This window comes from Achroia grisella, unplaced genomic scaffold, assembly GCF_030625045.1.
Source record: "Achroia grisella isolate CSIRO2021 unplaced genomic scaffold, CSIRO_AGI_Agris_v1 utg856, whole genome shotgun sequence".
Classification (NCBI taxonomy): domain Eukaryota; kingdom Metazoa; phylum Arthropoda; class Insecta; order Lepidoptera; family Pyralidae; genus Achroia; species Achroia grisella.
The window spans coordinates 2102996-2123550 of NW_026713045.1; the positions used below are offsets into that span (position 1 = coordinate 2102996).

Genomic DNA, 20555 nt, shown 5'->3' on the forward strand with positions numbered 1-20555 from the left:
TGAAGGTTGTGGCCCTCTTACTGAAATTTAAAAACTTAACGTCGTCGTCGTAACGACTCGCCGAGTATACAAGGGGAGGCGAATTAATCAAATAATACGGCGGAGGTGCGGGGCCGGCGCCCCTTACCTCACCCCCCCCGCGCAGCCCGCACGCCACCGCGTGGTTCAGTCGCGATCGAAACGCCGAATGGGGAAGTGTCGCCGATCCCCGTATTATTACTACTTTTTTCGAAGTTCTCTGTTCAGGTTTTGTTTTAAAGTTTCACAAGGAAGTTTTATGTGTCCAGTCTTTTATCCTGTCGAACTTAAAGGTTAAGAGACTGAAGTCGACGGTGTAGTTCATTCAGTTTATACGTTGATTGTGTTTTTTTGTTATTGTTGAGTTTTTTTGTTTGGTGCATCGTGCCGGTCCGGAGACCGACGGTTCCGACGAGGCACCAAGCCTGGACGCGGGGCGATAAACACCAAAGGACAGAGCCTTTAGGTAATTATTAAATTTTTTTGCATGATGTATTCAGCGCTATCCGTGGCAGTTACACAATGCAGCATGTTTGTAAACAGAATTCTAATATACCAACATAATGCAATATTTTCACGATATAGAAACAGTAGATATCGTGCTAAGTAGTAAAACAACCTTATCTACTTTTGTTAGCCATGGATTTGAAATTGACAAACTTTAACGGAAACGACCACGTGTACTTGTATAAGTTTGTTTGAAGCATAAAATATTTTTGTTTACAATAATCGTAAAGTGCGCAATAAAATATTAACAAAGACTTGAAGAAAAGCTATTCTGCGGCTTTACTTTGAACTTTCCAAGACTTTGTAAGCTGTCAATAAGAACCATTTTGAGCCCAGCATCAGAAGCCAGCTAAACAAAGAAGCTGTAAATGTAAAATGCATTCCGATAATAAGCACTCAAAGTGACAGCAATTTGCAAGAACAAAAACCATATACTTGGTATCTACCTACATACATTGTGTAGATACCTGATTCAAGTAAGCTAGTAGATAAAATAGAATATCATATTAAAGTAATTACATAAACTACACCTGTCAAGGATGGCAAGTCAGACAGTTACTATTATAACTACTTGCAATTTATAATTTTAATTATAAATATAAAAAAAAATACTTAATAATTGAATTCATCAAATCATAATGATAATTATAATAACAACAATGTATTATAATATACAATTACAATCATTAATTAGTACAGACATACATAAGCATATTGTACTTAAATACTGTACTAATTATTTTATCATGAGGTGAAATTCAATTACTAAGAGATAATTAAACCATCAGAGATTTAATTACTTTGAACATCAATTTTCTTTAAAATAAACCTACTTTTAATTAAAGCTTTAACGAAAAACAAATACAGGAGAGGAGCGGAGTAGGTACCAACCCTTGCCTACAGACTTCCCGTCATGGTGGGGTTGGGACGGCAAATCGTTGTTTAAGCCATTTATTTATGCCAATGACATTCAATTAGAATTATAAAGAGATTAAGATATATCGCATCACATCGCATTGTAACAACACTAAAATATCGATAATAATTAGAGAAAATCATTTTATTGTCTATGGTATACATACTTACACTACATAATACTAACCAAGTAATTTGGTATTGAACATTCTTTGGAAACTTATTAATATAAATATAAATATAAAAACAAGAAAAGGTAAACTTTTACCATCTACTTACTAATATAAAATTGTCGGTAATAAGACGGGTTGAAATTAATTTAAAACATGTCTAAGCAATATTATACGGACCACTTCATTTCATCGCCGGTTTAATTAAAAACGAGTGCCCGCACCTCTCCCCCATTTCGGGTTGGAGTACCCCTGCCCCGCGTGGGCGCTCCTCTGCTTATATTTAGATAATTGTACAATCATCTAAATTAATGAGTCCTCTCGTCCGGTCGTGGCCTCTATTGTATTGTATTTCTGCTGGCCAGACAACGGATACACGGTGACAATTTTAATTTAAAAATTCTAATTAATTCATTCATTTCATCCCCCAGTTTTTGGGCCAAATATTTTTCCGGAGGCAGGTTTTATATTTCCTTGTATATGTCGTTAAACTGTAACCGGAATAGCTTTATTTAGGTCCTAGGGACTTTTCTCGTGTATTGTTATGAATAAGGAGAGATTTTAAAGTAAAGTTAAGTGCATATATTTTATCCAGCCCATTTTTGTTTCAATAAAAATAAAATAACCAAAATATATGCTTGTGTGTAATGAAATTATATTGCAACACCGGTAAAAGAATACAATCTTTATTCGTTCATAACCCGTTGTTGACGACCGACGGTGATAGAGTTGAATGCAATTAAAAGTTTCACTGCGTGCGTGGACGAGGAGGACGCCTGCGCGATTTTACTTTAATTTATGCTGGTGATAAGCCCAAGTTACGAGAGCCAATTAATTAGTTATTTAAAGTAAGATTCCCATTTAGATATTAAATTAAATTTAATAGATTTAGATTACACGCAACTTATACCGAATGTTTTATAATAGAAGGAGATAGACTTCCGTGTGTGTTCGGTATAGAATAGACCACCCCGTTATCCCATCGGTATCGTAAGAGCCGGCTGAGGGAACATAAATTAGGCAAGAAACGGGCAGCAGCGTTTCCTGAAATATAATTAAACGACTATTCGCCATTATTAGTAATGTTTAATTAGAAGATTTAAAACTATGAAAAAGAAGGGATATCGTTTCACTTTTAACGAAACGGGAATATCTTTCAACGTTTCTTCTATGAACCAATTTAGGTCATCATCATTGCAAAATGAATGAAGCTCAATAATTAAATTAATACAATAATGGAACTTGTACATAATCTAATAGTACATCAACTATCATTGCTCTTAGCAAATTAAATGCATCAAGCAACAGAAGGATGGCGGATGGAGTGGGCACGACACCCCGGAAGGCCCGGGGCGATCCATCTAATGAACCCGTACCACCCTCACAGCCTGATTTATTAACGAATTAAACGCATTCTGCTGCAACCCTCATGCAAATATTCGATATAGTGTTTGTAAATTATGTAAAACAAGATTAGCCAAAATCTTTTCAGTTCTATGAAAAAATATCAAAGTTCGCTACAGTTTATAATTAGTATCCATCTATTTATATGTTTTTTTATATACTTATGTATTTATTTTATAACTTATGTACTTAACATAATATAAAAATGGTAGACTGTTGTTTCTATTACATTAAATAAAAATGTTAACTATACAGATAACACTAAAACTGAGCATTTTCTTTACTTTCAGGGTACAGCGACAAGTTGTTTAAACATGTGGTATAGATCATTTTGCAACACTTTGATAAATAAATTTCATTCCAGATTAAAATTATAAATAACTAAATAATAACGTTTGTACTTTATAGATGAGTACGTTAATATCAAAGCCAGACGCTATTCTAAAATGCAGAGAGCGACAGGTGTGCGTTCCCATGTTCCTCTTATAAAAGCCTTTTATTCGGAGGAGGATATTCTAACACCACAAATGAGAGTCGATTGTAGAGATAAGAGGATTAGTAAAGTATCACTAACATCAATATTTATATTCAACAATCGCTCAATACGACTACATGTTTACAACATCTGTAATGTCCTCTGTAACGCCTTGTTTACCTTGTCTCATAAAGTTCCCATCATTTATTAAATTCTTATTTATGTACACACTCACATCTTTTCAATTTGGTATTGAATAAATGGAAACAGTCTCGATGCTTCTTATATTATTGTTGCATCCATTATTCAGTATACAGGCCGACAAGGGATCGCCGCCCGATGCTGCTAAATTATTAAACACGCGTTATAAACACGCCACCCCAAACTCATCTTCAAATGTCTCCATACCCTATGCTGATGTGAGAATCATTGTCTTAACTTTAGCTTCTTCTAAACTCAACATTTTTCCCTACAGAATAATGATATCCTTAAAAAGATATTCGCATTTCAAGCGGAAAGTTATAGCTGGACGCTCAGTTAAATCTCAGTTTAACTATTTAAGGCTTACTGGAATTCTCATTGAGCCAACAGGCTCATAGTAGAACACCTGCTTTGATATCGCGCATGCCCTCTCCCCAGTCCGTAAGTCCACATTGACTAAACCGGTTTCGATTACAGGTTATAGCTGCCTACTTATCCGTTTGGCGGAAACGAACCTCTCACGTTGGTTGTTCTGCATATTCACAAGACAATTGTAAATTTTTCCATAAACAATTTTACTTTCATCGGTTGAGATACTTAGTCAAATTCCAACAATAGGTAAATGAGGCATAACCGAATTCCATTTTGAATATTTGTTTTTTGACTATATTTACAGAACGATTACCGCGCCGTTACCCACTATTCTTGGAAGAAGCAATTCAACTTCCATACAAAAATAAACATAGTCACCGTAGTTTATTTGTCTTGTGGGGAGGTGGTCCTCAGCCATGAAACTAATAATTACTTTAAGGATTTATGGATATTGGAAGGCACATTTATTTTAATTGTAATATTAATGTCATTTGTTAATAAATATTATTAATTTACTTTCAAGCAAGACAATTCACAGATTTCCCAGACACCTTCGTTTGTTGTTTATAATAAAATTATATAATAGTATCAAATATTTCTGAAAATTGTATTTTTTCCTTTGAGGAATCTATTGGTATATCTGATATGAATTATAACAAGTCATTTAAGATCATATCTTTAAACAAGTACTTATTTAGCAAATCTAATTAATCCACGAATAGCTGTATGGGTACGACGAATTGAATCTTATTATTCAGCCAAATATCTTTATCTTTAAAGATCTCATGATCTTTCATCTTACAATGTTAATAATAGTTTTGATGTCAATGATAGAAGCCTCTAACTTTGTACGAAGACAACGTAAAGGACAGAGCTATCCTTCTTTCTTAGCGAGTGTACGAGATAGAAGATTACCATAATTTCTCTCCGCGTGCGGCCACTCAACTTGTACCAGTCATCCTATTTGATTGTGGAGGGAATTTCGTGTTGTAATTGGTACTAATTATTGTTTTGAGAAACGCCTCTCATATGGACTGTTGTGATTCTAACTTCATCTTGATCAAGGTACTTTTTTATAATGATGATACGGTGTACTTCAATGACTTTTGTCTATTGCATTTTACTAATGAGCTTTTTAAGCTATAAGTTAGTAATATAATTATATTACTAACATTTTTGCTAATAAGCAAAAGTGTTTTAAAGTCGTATAAAATGAATCTGTATAGTACATAATTATTGAACATTAAACTTAAGATAAAAAAACAATTATATTTCTAAAGAACTACTACTTAAATGTTTTTATATATAGTTATTACGACGGAAAAGTATGTAATAGGTCTTATTGTATTCATAACAGAGTGATTAAAATAGGAATATCATGATAAAGAAAACTTTACTGTATCACGTTTATTGCTTCATTTCTAAGAATTGAAAAGGGCTTTACGATAAAATAGTGCGATTGCACACGTAGTATTGTAATAGGAGGTGAAATTAATAGCTATCCTGAGCTAATAGCAGCTATAAGTATCGTAAAGACGGAACCCATATTTCACGAGTTGCCGTGGCAACGCGCGCCAAACAACAACACCGCCTAGGAAGATATAGTTTCCATAAAGGGGCAAATTGCATATACAAACGTACAGATATTTATGTATGGTACAGTTTTATTAGAACATGTTGCAATATATTATATAAATGGACATTGAAAGTAGAAATAGGTAAAAAGTGAACAATTTAATGAAATCTATATTTATTATTACTACTATAAAGTCTCGCTATTAACTACATAATATGTATATAATAATTTCACTGAAAAGGAATCATGTGAGTCATGGGGTCTCACATTTCAAATATTGAGAAAAATTAATGTTTTAGAGTTTGGAGTGCAGTTTGTATCGTTGTCTATTATGTTGTCTTGACGTAAGGAATCCCATAGGGGTACTTTACAAAACCGTCCAAAAGGTAAAAACCGTTATTTACTTAAGTATATTACTTGCTGTGTAACAATAGGTACTGTAATATATCTTACATAACTATTTCAATCTATATACACATATACATTATCTCACAATTCTATCCTAAAATGGTTTAAATATTCAATTGACTTCAAATTCGTTTTAGTTCAATATCCTTGATAAAATTAAAAGTGTTAAACACTAGCATTAGCTGGTAATCTATTGAAGTAGGAACATACAACTATACAGTACTGTAGTGTAGTTTTGGTAGGCTATCAAAATCATAACTTGACTTTAGAACAATTTGTTGCTTCAGTATCGGGGGGCGGCCAGAGCGTTAACAGGAACTAAGTAGATAACAATCAGCTAAAGGCTTGTTCGAGACACGAAATTAATTAAAACAAGTTTGTTCGCGGATCCTATGCAGGGCGAACAAAGCCATGCTGAGTCACTAGGTAATTACACCACGGCAGACGCCGGCGAGGCGCCACAAATCTAACATTATCATATACCTCATTACAAGAACCTGCGATTATCTTCCTACGACAGGGGAGAAAACTCTTGTCAACATTAATTAATTTTAACACATTTTAACAATTACAATAAAATAAAAAATAAAACAATTATTTTTCTTACTGGAGCCTACGATATGACACTTGAAATTATTAAGACAAAATGATACTGTAATGCCACTTCTTCTTCAGACTTTGGATTTTCTTTTTAAAGCCCCTAATGAATACTGTGGTGATGGCGCCTTGTCATTGGGAATTTTAATTATATTCAGTGATTAATTATGTGTAACGAGTAAGACTACGAAGGGTGATCGCTGATTGATGACGATCTGGCAACTTCTCAGTTTTGCGCGATTCTTCGCACCGCATTGTCTTGTATTAATTGTTACGTTAAACGCTATATTTTGTTTCGTTATTCCCCACATTGTGAACGATGTAATTTGATTTATTTCGCACACTGAGTCATTGTTGCTATTAATTTTATAATGGCTCAGAGCATACTATTTTGAGCTCAGCTGTTGAGCTGAATCATCTCGGATTATAATTAAACGGAATTTATTTTAGCGAGAGTATAATAAGCGTTATGCTCCTAATTGGTTGGATTTAGTTAATATTTTGTGTTCCATGTTAATAATAATAAAAAAACTGTATAAAATAACGGTGACGAATATGGCAGAGACGTAATGAGTACATTTAATGTTCTTCCTATTATAATTAAAATAATTATATTACCAGTCTTACCTACTCTAGTCCAACCTAATTAAAGTTATCAATTCTTAATAAAATATTATAAATTGTATAGTGCAGAATTGATAAAGTGCAGGTAAATGACCACCTTCAATATCTATGTTAAATGTTTCAACAGAATAACTTGTGGATACTTTGCGGATAAATCGAGAAACACTCATCACATCGGCAGTAATTATTTAACAACTCCATCTGGGTTTGTTGTTTTTACGTGAAATCTGAAGTAAATTTAGGAATTTACCCAAGTTGTTTCTACTCATATCTGCAGTTTAAGATTTCCCGTCTAAAAACAATCAACATCAACCAAGGTTGGTTAGAATTTGTGTGTTCAATAACCAGTTATGGCTCGATTTTGAGATAATATAAAATGAATTTTGATTTATTTTATCTCATTTGTTAATAAATATTGAACAGAAGTAATTGAAGCTGTGATCAAGCTTCAATTACCTCTGTTCAATGTTTATTTCAACAAAATGGCAAAAATATCAGCTATTTCTAAGACGGATAAAATCAGATTAAATACTAAAATTTAATGCAATACAGTTAATAAATAATGTAGTACAGACAATACATACATTATATCGATATTTCATAATACGCTCGTAGTAGTCATTACATTATATAAATATTAATTTACGAAGCTATTGATACAACTTTGACATCGTTTATAACTACTAAGTAACTTATGTATGATTACATTAAACCACAGATCACTAACATCAAAGAAGCCATATAATAAAATATTTACAATAAATTAAAAAGGATGGGATTATTAAATGGCATTTAAATAAATAATATAAGAATGATTTTAAAGATTAATGGGGACCATTATATAGTTGTATCGTTTACTTCCAGGGTTCAGTTTCCAGTTATGAGTGTAAGACTCTCTGGAGGAGTAACGTAGATGAGTAGTTACATTGGGAGAGGATGGTAGATACAATATGCATTAGCTATGATGTTATATCAAGAACCAACTATTATCAACATGTTATTATTAGCGATATTATATTTGTTCAAGTGTTATACAGAAGAAGGTTTAAAGTAAGAAATCGAATAATAATTTTGTTATAAACTAAACAGCCTATAGTTTATTTTCGTAAGTAGACACGTAGATACTTACCTGTGTTCTTAACTTCAGCGGGATATTATTTTATTTATATTCTGTAAGCATAGATATTTAATCTACGTTTATCCACGAACGTCTTGTCTTATCTACTTCTAAGCATAATAAAGCAAACATGCAAATATTTAGCATAGGAATATTTTGTTATATATATACTGGTGGTGGGAATTGCAAACAAGCCGTCAGATCCACCAGATAGACAGTAGGTACAATAAACTGCTTGTAGACAAGAACATCAACTGGTATGTGATGGTATAATTGAACACCATGGCATTTCTTATGCATTGGCGTTTCTGGGAACTCATTAAAACTATTAAATTGAGACCCACCTCCTTTTATAAGTCGGTTTATTTGAATAAAGATTATTTCTATTTCTATTTTTAAAAAATATATTACTTAATGATGTTATATCAAGAACCAACTATTATCAACATGTTATTATATCAGAGATATATTTGTTCAAGTGTTATACAGAAGAAGGTTTAAAGTAAGAAATCGAATAATAATTTTGTTATAAATGCCTATAGTTTATTTTCTTAGGCACTAACTGGATAATGAACAATGATGATCTAGTTAGTGTCTAAAATAAATTAGTATTTGTATTATGACATATACAAGTATATAAGTATATATATACAAATACACGTAATGTATCATTGAGGTTATAAGTACTATATCTATTCAGATTGAAACTCTATATGCAAATTACAACTATATAAAAAATCGTGTAAATCACATCCTAATACTTTTCATTTGATTCGCCTAGATTTATTGAATTTTAATAAGTTATTGTGTTGTTGTTCAATCAATCAGTCATTCTATTATAGGTAGTATAACAGAACTAAATCATATCGCGTTGTAGACCAATTCGTTTTCAATGAAAATAAATAATAACAAGTTTCTTCAAGCATCGTATCCTTATAAAATGTATGAAAGGGAATCTATTACAAGCGTAATTGCATTATTTGTTGTGAATACTAAAAGATTTATGTTATGTACATACATAAGTTGAGTAAATAGAACACATTGTAATAAGTGGTGGTACTTAGTAGGTAGCGTGTGTACAAATTTGTAATTATAATATTTATATTTGTAATTAATTCCATCAATTACTGTCGATTAGTAATGTTGTAGTTTTATTTTATATGAGTATAGGTAAAAGGAAAACTTTAGAAAAGACTTGGAATTAACTATTAGGAAACTATTGATAAAATAGAATTTATTATATACAAATTTAGAATAAAAAATACATTTATGATTAGCCAGATACAACAAGTAAAATATACTATACTATACATATACTATAATATATAACTAATAGTTGTGGTAAGTCGTATTACACTAAATTTGTATTACATACTCTCATTCTAAACTTTATGCAAATGTTATTTAGTTTTAGGTGATACCGAGTTATACGGCAAAATATCATTATGAAAATAATACAGATTTGTTTAGAAATTACAGAAAACCAATTTTCAATAATGTTATACATATATGCATACTAGTTTTTACCGGTCATATTGTGTATATGATCGATATATTTGGTTCAAAATTCATGTAAAAAATCACTGTCACATTTATAATATTGAATTATACTTTATTATTATTATTATCGTACCTATGAGTATATTAAGTTCAGTTTTATCTGTATCTAGATAATACTTCTATAGAGTCGTTTGATAACAAGATAAACATGGGTATTACTTACTTCTCTGTTCTGTGGTAGACATCGTGTACACTTGACATGTCCATATTTGCTTCGATATATTTAAATCCAATGCCTCAAGGGTATATTAGAATAAAATTTTTGGTTGTTATCGATGTTTCCATCTCCGGAGTGTGTGACTGTACGTCATATCAACTTTGTTTTGATGTCGATTATTATTAGTTTAATAATAATTCTATATTTAACCGTACTAGTAAAAAAATCGGGCATCTTAATTGTTTTATTTATTTTTATTGAGTTCCCGAAATTTTTAACTTGATATGGTAAGTTCATGTCAAATTTAAAACAGTATATCATTTTGTATTTTGCACTTATTTTATGCAACTGCGCATGAAATCCCTGACTGCTAAGGTAACTATTTCAGAAGTCAGTGTTCAATTGTACAATTAATAAGAAATTTGCATTAAAACTGTATATTCTGGCACATAATACTCTGTTATTTCCCACGACGGTAACGCCCGCTCCATCTTCTACGGTTTATCTAATCTGGCCGGTATATTTGCACGATGATAATGATCCTATACTCAACGACATTTCGCAATACTTAACTACAATCGTTTTATTGGAAATTTTAAAGTGTTTATGTTTATATGTAGGTAACTGTATTACATTTTTTTAACCGACCCGATTAAAACCATTTAAGGTTATTATGACAAATAATAAATCCAGATAACACAAACCTTACCAGTCTTATAAAGATTATATATATAATACTAGCTACTCGCCCCGGTTTCGCCCGGGTGTATGTGTATTATATTTATAAACCTTCCTCTAGAATCACACTATCATATATACAATACACTATATAGGGACAGACAGTAACAGCGATTTTATTTTATACTATTTAATAATGATGTACTCGTTTTTCTAAAATAAGCAAGGTTTTTTTGTATGTTGATATTATTTTTTTTAAAGCTCAATAGTACTAAATAATTCAGTTCTATCTAGTATCATGTATGTACTACTATACATCAAGCTATGACCATAATCTTGAAGTAAATGGATCGGTTGAAAAGAACATCTTTTCAACCGATCTGTGGATAAAGAACGCAGGTGTCATGAAAGCAGGTTAGCAGGATAAGCAGTTTCGATGACTAAGACAATTTCTAAATTTAAAAAATAATTATATTTACTTATGTAAATTCAGTAAGAACATCATGTAACTCTTTACAATAAAATTTCTCAAATCGAACATTCTAAATTCAAACTATAATGCATAGAATTAAAAATAAAAAAAGAGGTTTTACTACAAGTAGTTTTAATAAAATAGAATAGAATTACAATCCATAAGAATGTTTTGATGAGAAATATTTTATCGACACAACGTATTGCTCTATCGAATAGTCTAAATAATAGGAATGTAATAAAAACGTTGGGACCCTTACCGGTCCGTGTCACCGGGGGTGCTCGCTAAATTGGCAACGGTTCACGAGGGTTCTTCCCATACGTTAAATACGCAATTTGGAGCTCCATACAATCAGCCAAATGAGCTCGCGTCGATGCAATCAATTACGCATCTTTTTACCGTCAGAGTAGACCGGGGTTCAGTAGGTCAGTGGTGAATGGATTGCCGAAATATTGAAAATAATTTATGTTGCGTGAAGTAGGACAAATTGTTGTTTCGTATGTCCTGACAACTTGTTAAAAGTTTAATGTATAGTTAGTTACTATTGTATTATACCATTACTTCTGATTATGTTTTTTATTATCATACCGTCACGACTATTGTTCCAAATGGGGTAGTCAGACACATTGTAAATTATCGATGTTATAAGAGGTACTTGTCGTGTTTACATTCAACCAGGGTGTATTATGGAAATACAATATTAAATATTGTAATTTTAAAATATATTCGAAATATTTTAAAGCCGGAATACCTAAGTACCTACAATGTTAAATCAAATTATTGTTCATATTAATATATATGGGTATATATTATATTAATTTCAAAATGTTTATCTAATTTCACAAAATATATTTAGTATTATTGTACAAATAATTACATACAATAATTGTAATGAAGAATTATGAATAGAAATGAAACGTTTTAACTTTCATGAGATGTAATATCTAATTTTATTTTAACAACAAGAACATTAATAAGACAATCAAAAATACACAATATTATTTCAAGCGCAGTGTTATTTTTATACAAGAGCTTTAATTTGGGGCGTAACAAATACAATTTTAAAGCAATTTATTCATACAATTACCCGTAACTCCTTAAGGCGTAAAATGCGTTTCCGCCCGAGTTTTATCAAGCACAATCTCTCAGCACTCACTACTACTTCAGCTAGTCGTTGTACCGAGTCGTTTTTGTATCGCTAATTACAATACAATGGCATCAGCTTCCCAATGTCATGAGGAGTTACTTAGTAACAGCCATGGTTCAGGTCAAGAATAGAATAAATGGCGTATGTTTTGTTTGTATAATTTCGTACAAACGTTTAACACGTGTAAATTGGTGTTACTTGTCGTCCAAGACCATAAAGAAGCGTGGACTTGTTAGAGTATTCCGAGATGTATAAAGTTTTAACGAGACTCGTTCCTGCTCGGTATCGAAATAGTTAACTTTTGCAATTTATATAGCTTATTAGGAACGTCATTTCGACGTCTTTATTAGTGTAATATGCAAGTGGAATGACAATTTTACAAAGTTAATGTTAAAGTTATCGCACTATTTACATCAATATCAATTTCAGTAATATACTCTAGCAGTTACTTGATAGGACCTATCTAACTATATATTGATTTTTATTACTTTTATAACAAACTAGCTGTACCCGTGGTTTAACCCGCGTGAAATTTATAGTCTATGTGTTATTCTGAAGTATTAGCGAAGTATAGATATTATTGTAAATTTATATATATGAAAATCCATTCAGTAGTTTTTGCGTGAAAGAGTACCAACCATTCATCCATCCATGACCACAAACATCCGAGTATATAATATTAGTATTGCTATTGACATATTATAAAATGAATATATTTCACCTGTGTTATCTATAATAGATACTGTATAATGATATGTGTACCTATATGCTCAATTTGGCGTGTGGAAGCGATCAAAGCGTAACAAACAAATTCACATTTGCATTTTTAATGTTAGTCAGATCACGATACAAAATAGGTAATATACTTAATATTTTAATTAAATATAATATATAAATGTTTCATTTATACATACTTAAATAATTTGTAATAGGTATTTATACGAACAACTAGTTGACTACACTTATTTGACTCTCATTCAAAATTATTATAATTAAGTGAACTTGACCCGAAAAGCGTCAGTTTTCCATTAAGCAGCAGATTCTTTTTGTTGGATTATACAGTCAGACCTGTCCCTGACTTCGTGGCTCCTTTGTTTTCAGTTCTATCGCTCATCAGCGCGAACAATAAACGACCTGCGCCTGCGCACTTAACCGCTTCGGTACCTGTCAGTCATTGTTTCTCCTATTGTTTTTATAAAATAAATGGAAATACCTACGAGTTACAATAATAATATTAATATAACTAATAAAGATTCAAATAATTAAATTATGATATGCACAAAATTTTATCGTCAACATTTGTTTGAGTTTTTTTGTTCCTTACGTCTTACTAACGTTATAAACGCGAAAGTTTGTGAATATGGATGTTTGTAATGCAAAAACTACTGAACGGATTTTGATGAAACTTTGCATTAATATAGCCTATAGCCATCAGAATGACATTTAGGCTATAATTCAGAGAAATAAAATGTGCAAGTGTGATGAAGAAACGATTTGTGACATACTTACGAAATAAAGATTTTTTAAGTATGTATTTCTATCAGTTGTCCAGTACCTACGGTACAGCTCTGGTTGTTGTAGGACTAATAGGCAGCGTTATATGGTATTTCTAGAATAATTTATTTTATTTAAACAAAACCACTCAACTCTTACGAGGCAACGTTTATGTATTTTAAATTATATCAATGTCATTATGTCATTCTTCGTCTCATTTGACATTTACAATATAATTACATTTATATATCTGTAATTATACAATGTAATATGAAAAATTGTAGACTATGAACACCTAATCAAATAAACAACAATGTTAAAAATATTTAATATTAGCAATTACAGTAATAATAGTTATTGGCGTCGCATAGTCTGCGAGGGAAACAGATGGGGCTGGGGTGCCCCGCTGTGCGCCTCGTTAACTGCAAATACATAGATAAATTATTTTTATCTGTCAATTTACCCCAATCTAGTCTATTGTCGATATACTCGTACTATCGTTTAGTGACGCGATCAAATGCGATTCGACGCTGAAGATTTTTATCTAAACTGAATAAGAACATACAAACACATTTTAGTATTATGATATTCGAGGCCATGAACTTGGCTTTTATTGTACTGTACTTACTCGTACTTTGAGATAAAGAGATGCTATCTCTATATTTAATGCTAATTAAACTATCAGATAATGGACAATTGTTGTAGACTGCTACTTGTGAATTGTTTTGTTATAAAAATGTAATATAAATAAGTCTATTTTAATTTCATATGTACAAGTAATATACTGTCGAAATATACAAGTAGAAATTTAGGAAGCAAATTTTACAAGGTTTCAGTGTAGTGTATATAAGATAAATGGCACAATAATAATATGAACATATTCGGAAAATCAAATCAAAAGAAAATGTTGGCCTTAGGCCGAAAAGACAGTTGAATGTAAGAACACAATCTATTCCAAGCTATTTTGATTTGATCCTGATTCTATTCTTTTGAAAGTCAGCAGTCAATGCTGAAGACATTTTCTCAGGGTTTCCCATTCAATTTTAAATGAATAGTGGACTCTGTGTTCTGCATTTAGTATCTCATTTGGGGCGCTGTGTGTAGAGCCGGGACTGAGTAAATTCAAACTCCTCCCAGAAGAGAAGAACTTTACTAGTTTCCTTCTCGGAACGATCTCATTTTCTGAGGATATGTGTAATTGGGTGTCTATGGTAAACTCTGCTAAGCACTTAAAGAGGCCATTTCTTCAGTTTCAGAATGAATTTCGGTTTCTATGCGTTTACACGTAAATGCGATTCGTCGGAATTAAAATCAAACTGATCGTTACGGTTATCGCAACGTGTACGTGCACACTAAGTGTTAAGTGATAAACCTTGTTTTATTTCGTAATATTTATTAACTTTTTTTAAAGCGTCACGTAGGTACATCGGGACCGAGCGCGCCATGGGCCGTGTCTCCGGGCCGGTCATAACAAAAGCGTTATCTTATCATAGCTCCATCCCGCCGATGAATTACCATAACTCTCATTTGCATGCACCTACACACCGACCGAGCATTGTTTACGAGCGGGAGATGACGGATTTTCTTCCGCTCTCACTGTGCTAACTGCGCCGGGACGTGATTGGGGAGTTTGGCGTATAAATACTACTGTCTAATCTAATTCATTAAATACATTATTGATTTAGGTATCTATGTGGTGGTATGAATGGTAATTGACTTTATTCTTTTAACGGTATCGGTTGTTGTTTGTTTCGTAATTACTATATTACATAGTAATAATTACATAGTATACTGTTCTTATTATTATTTCATTTAAGGTCATTGATCTAAAGTAACTGGCGAGGTAGTTCTTTATTTGATTTCAATATTGCATAAAAAAATCAAATCATGGGATAATAATGATAATCAAAGTTAACGGATATCAAAAAGAAAATAGTATTATTTATCATATAAATCAATCCCATGAAAACGATGACATGAACAGAATTCTAATTCTGCCCACTTTTTCTATAATATATTCTAGTTCGTATTGTATATTATTCTTCGTTTCAGAGTCATTCCACGTTAATTAAAAGTATAGTCATGAATAATAAATTTATATGCACTTTAGTACCTTGTCACATTAACAATTACTTCGTTTAGTGCCTACTTGGAGTGGAAATAAACTGTGAAATTGTAGGTCAAGACACTGTAACAAAGTAGTTACCAAGTTGTTGACATCATATTTTTACGTGAGTTAATTATTACCTAATTAAACGGAATACTTACCTAATTAATAGTCTGATAGTAGTTTTATTTCATTAATATGTCATAAGTGACAGATAGTCTACCATATATAAATATTGTCAATTATCTCCCACCCCGGCTTCGTTTAGACAGATCAATATTATAACAAATATCCATTATACATATCACATATGTTTTCATGATAGTTTACATTAAAAAATGTAATGTTAGAAACAGCATAATTTTTATTCTAAACAATTTATTTTTCAAATAGTAATAGTTGGTATTAAATGTTATTTAAATAAATCTTTCAAGGATAAATGTTCATTAATAAGATAGATAAATATCAATTACATTCAATTTGTTTCAAAAGCCAAATGTTATGTTGCAAAAAGCTCCACAAATACCCTGTAATGTTTTAATGCGCACTCTCATTTAGGGAGCACTGATAAAATAGGAAGCAAGTCTTAAATTACTCACTTACCGAGTAGTTATCCGAAAGAGCTTTTAAATCATTCACAAAACACTAATGGACGTGGGGTAAGAGAGCGGGGTAAAGAGGCAAGGGTAGAGAGGGGGAGGGCTGCAATCCCTCGCGAGCAATGAAATGGAGATATAACAATATAAAGGTGTGTTTCAATTGCTTGAATCGCAATCACACAAAGTAGCAGACACGGTCGCGAAGACGAACCGCTAACTCGAATATTTCCAATTGTATCGGCACATGTTCCAACTTACAATCGATTCGTGCCTCTCCCGATTTATTGTAACAAGAAAATGTGGCAAGTTTAGCGATACGGTGCAATCGTGGCGCAGTTAAGTGGTAACTTTTTCGAAGTACAATCAAAAAATTGACCAAACACATTAATTTTTTCGCCTCACCTAATCGAGTTTGTAAAATGAACTCATGTTAGTATATAAATCGTTTTTTTTTTGTAAAATATATATAACGCACTTGGGAATATATACTTCTTACACAATTACAATTATCAATTACAGTCGTGTTAGTAGTGAAATTACTGGGCACAATTCCTTCTTGTGTTTCAATTGCAACTATTGCATGAAATCATGGGTTTATCGTCAGATGACCATATTTTTGATCACCTGTCTTATTCAACTCTAATTGAGCAAATAAAACTTCTTTAGAATAATGTGTAATATTTTAAGAAAACACACTTGGAATTGTTTTGAAATAGGTGTTGGAGTAAGAATATGATCATCAATACTGTATATGGCGCATAGGGATTATAGGATATCTATTTTCTAATATTTTTTTCATACTTTACGTGCGTCAATTATCTATTGAGAGTAAACTCAATAAACTATACAATTAAGACAACAAAACATAACATAGAATAACATAACATAAACAGCACATAGTATGATAAACGCCTGCGTTAACTAGTCTAGAATGCAGAGAAACACATACCTATTTGGAGACCACAAGAGGAATTTTTTTTGAGATCGTTTTAGTACAAGTGTCAAACATATTACATAATAGTATTAACATCTAATTATCTACTAGCAAATAATGAAAGATAAGCAATAGAGTACCTGAATATGTAGATGCTTAATCCATACTCTATTGTTAGTAATATTTGTTACAACAGTCGAGTACATAGATAAATATGATATACATAATAAACCAATAACATCTTTGATAAGCATTTCTGCTAGATATTTCATGTCGTTAGAAACTTGTTTACCTTTATCTGTATTACTACAGTTACAGATACGAGTAACACAACATTGTAGGTACTTCAGTATAAGAATGGATGTCTAAATTTGTAACACTGGTTATTTTAATACCCAAGTATTGCCACGAATAGGAACTATAATTATATTCTGTGGTATCACTACTTAGATTATGATACTCGTAAAACCTATTTTGTATCTATATACCTGTATATCTACTTAGGAAATTTATTTAGAACTGGGTTTAATGAAGAAATACTTAATATGATATAATTGTGAAGTTATTTGTACCCATCATAACGAAAAAGTCTTTGTACAAATTTCTCAGAATAAGCACCTCTGTCTCATCTCCTTCTTCTGCGATACAGCTTGCTTTGTAAGCCCTGTGTCTCGGATGAAGGGTACCTTATTCCTCTGTAATGGCAACGCATGAGAGGTACTGTACCTCAGGCATCATATAATCATGCGATGTCCCTTGTGCTATTTATATAGTATATAGGTGACATTGTTACTTACCGCCAGATGGTTTCAGTTTCATGAAAAAAAAACGTACCAAATTACTGACCAGCCTGTTTACACAAACGACAGACGGTACATATTATTTAGTAATTCTAAAATGACGAAAAATAAATGTAAATCCACTTTAAATTAGACAGATTCGGTACTATACTAATAATGAATACAATGTACAACTGTCCCTATGCAAGTTGCAAGAATAATAAATGTGGAGGGGTCTGCGAGGGGAGCTGGGTGGAGACCGTGCGCCATTATTATTGGCAGCAATTTAATTAGATCCCCTGCAATATTACCACTGATTCGTTTTGTAATACCACTTTAATACGCCAAGTTAAAATTCTACATAAATATATATAACATAGATTCTAAAATTACAGTTATTGAGAAGGAATTATCGTTGTTACATGTACACTGTAATTTTCGATGGAAATTGCAGTTTATATCTGGTAATAAGATGTGATGATTCTTATAATTATTGTGGTTGTTTGCTCTACGGTTTTTTGTTCGCTTCAAATTGCCTCGATGGCGCTGAAGTTGTGGGAAATAAAAATATAAAAAGTGTGTGTTTGAATAAAAATTTTGTAGCATTTCACACGGGATAGTAATAATAATATCAAATACGTATACTAGAACTTTTTTATACATCTCGTACACTGGAATAGTAATCGTATGTTCCCGTACGTTTTGTTATAATTTCAGTGTGATGATTGATAGTACGTAAACGAATATTATAGGTAAGGACCTAAGAGATCAAAGAATCTATTTGTATCGAATAGAATAGAATTTTCCTCCAGATGACACTTTATCCTTACAGCGATTCGCTATAACACATATCTGCAATATGTTTTAGAACATTGCAAAACAGAATTACATTACGTCGATTTTACTGAATATGAATATTCGTCACAAAGAAACTTTATTTCATATCTATTACTGGTTATATCAGCGATATGGTCAGCCCATTGCCATACATTAGATTGTTAAGCCTACGGACTATAAGATTCTGCAGGTAGCCTCAATTTATATTCTCAGCTTAACTTCCGTGTAATCCTCTGCAGGTCACTAAGTGATATGAAGCTTTCTCATACGACTAAGAACAGTGTACGAACAGTCAGTTCTATATATCAATACTGACAAGAATCTAATGTTAGTTAATACTATTTGTCCTTATAGATTGTCTTATAGGTATTTTAGGTGCCCCTTTTACAAGATTGTCTTAATTACTACAACAAGAGTATTATATATATATATATATATATATATATATATATATATATATATATATATATAAATCAATTATTTTTCGATAACACATATTCCAATGATCTATTATAATACTAAAACTTGAAACCATAATTACCTAATAAAAAATATTGGTTCATATTTTTAACGTTTATCCAATGTACGGCGAACTATTACACTACGTCTATCGATTGCACACATACAAACAAAAGTAATCCGGTTTCAATTAGATAGATTTTGTTTGCGCAACTTCATAAAATAGCTTAGAAACTAGGTTAACACAGTTTATAGAACAATTGTAAAAGTACATTTCTATGCACCCGTCCACGCAATACTGTATGAGGAAGTTTGTCCACGAATTTCAGATTGAAAATAAAATTCAGTTTAAAAACCATAAAATTACTTTCTGAACGTCGGAATTTGATCACCCGATGCAATCACCCGCGCCGATAGGCTTCCGGCTCATCGATATTCGTAACGAATCGTCGAAATTCAATAATTATCCCGAACACGACTTCATTCACGAAAAAACATTATAAAAAGGTGTGAATGGAAAGAGGTAGGCATCGGTCAGTCAGTTTTTGTGCAGTGATCGGCCTATAGAGAACGATGGGCCGCGCCGTCGCGTCGTCTCCTGCCCGCGTGGTGGTACCATTCTTGTAATAGATAAGATTAGGAGTGGGCAGGCGGCAATCAGTGCGCGACCAAACTGGTTGAATGGAGGTGATCGGCGTTCATTCATGAAACTGGGATGCCATCACGCCAACCCGTGAGTTGCAGCAGAGCGCCGCATCGCACCGCCACAGTATGGATGTGATAAAAATAATCAATTATTGGCAATATAAATTTATTTCACAAACGAAAACAATTAATTCTTCCAAGTGGCAGACCACTTTAGAAAATATACAAAACTAAAGGTGACGTCAATTGAAAAGAACAATCACAGGCCAAGGACCCTAAAATTAGGGTTGCTAGAAAATAATC

At 32.1% G+C, this 20555-nt stretch overlaps 1 protein-coding gene across 2 annotated transcripts in view; it reads left to right on the forward strand.

Moving 5' to 3' along the window:
• The window catches only part of LOC131852652 (LIM domain transcription factor LMO4), a 177247-nt gene that overhangs the window by 65945 nt on the left and 90747 nt on the right, over nucleotides 1-20555 (forward strand). Inside the window, exon 1 of one of the 2 annotated variants that reach the window (XM_059203351.1) lies at nucleotides 182-484. The exons of the other annotated variant lie outside the window; for it this stretch is intronic. The gene's annotated coding sequence lies outside the window, so the exon portion shown is untranslated. Of the gene's footprint in view, nucleotides 1-181; nucleotides 485-20555 lie in introns of those variants that run through there. 2 annotated transcript variants of the gene reach the window in all.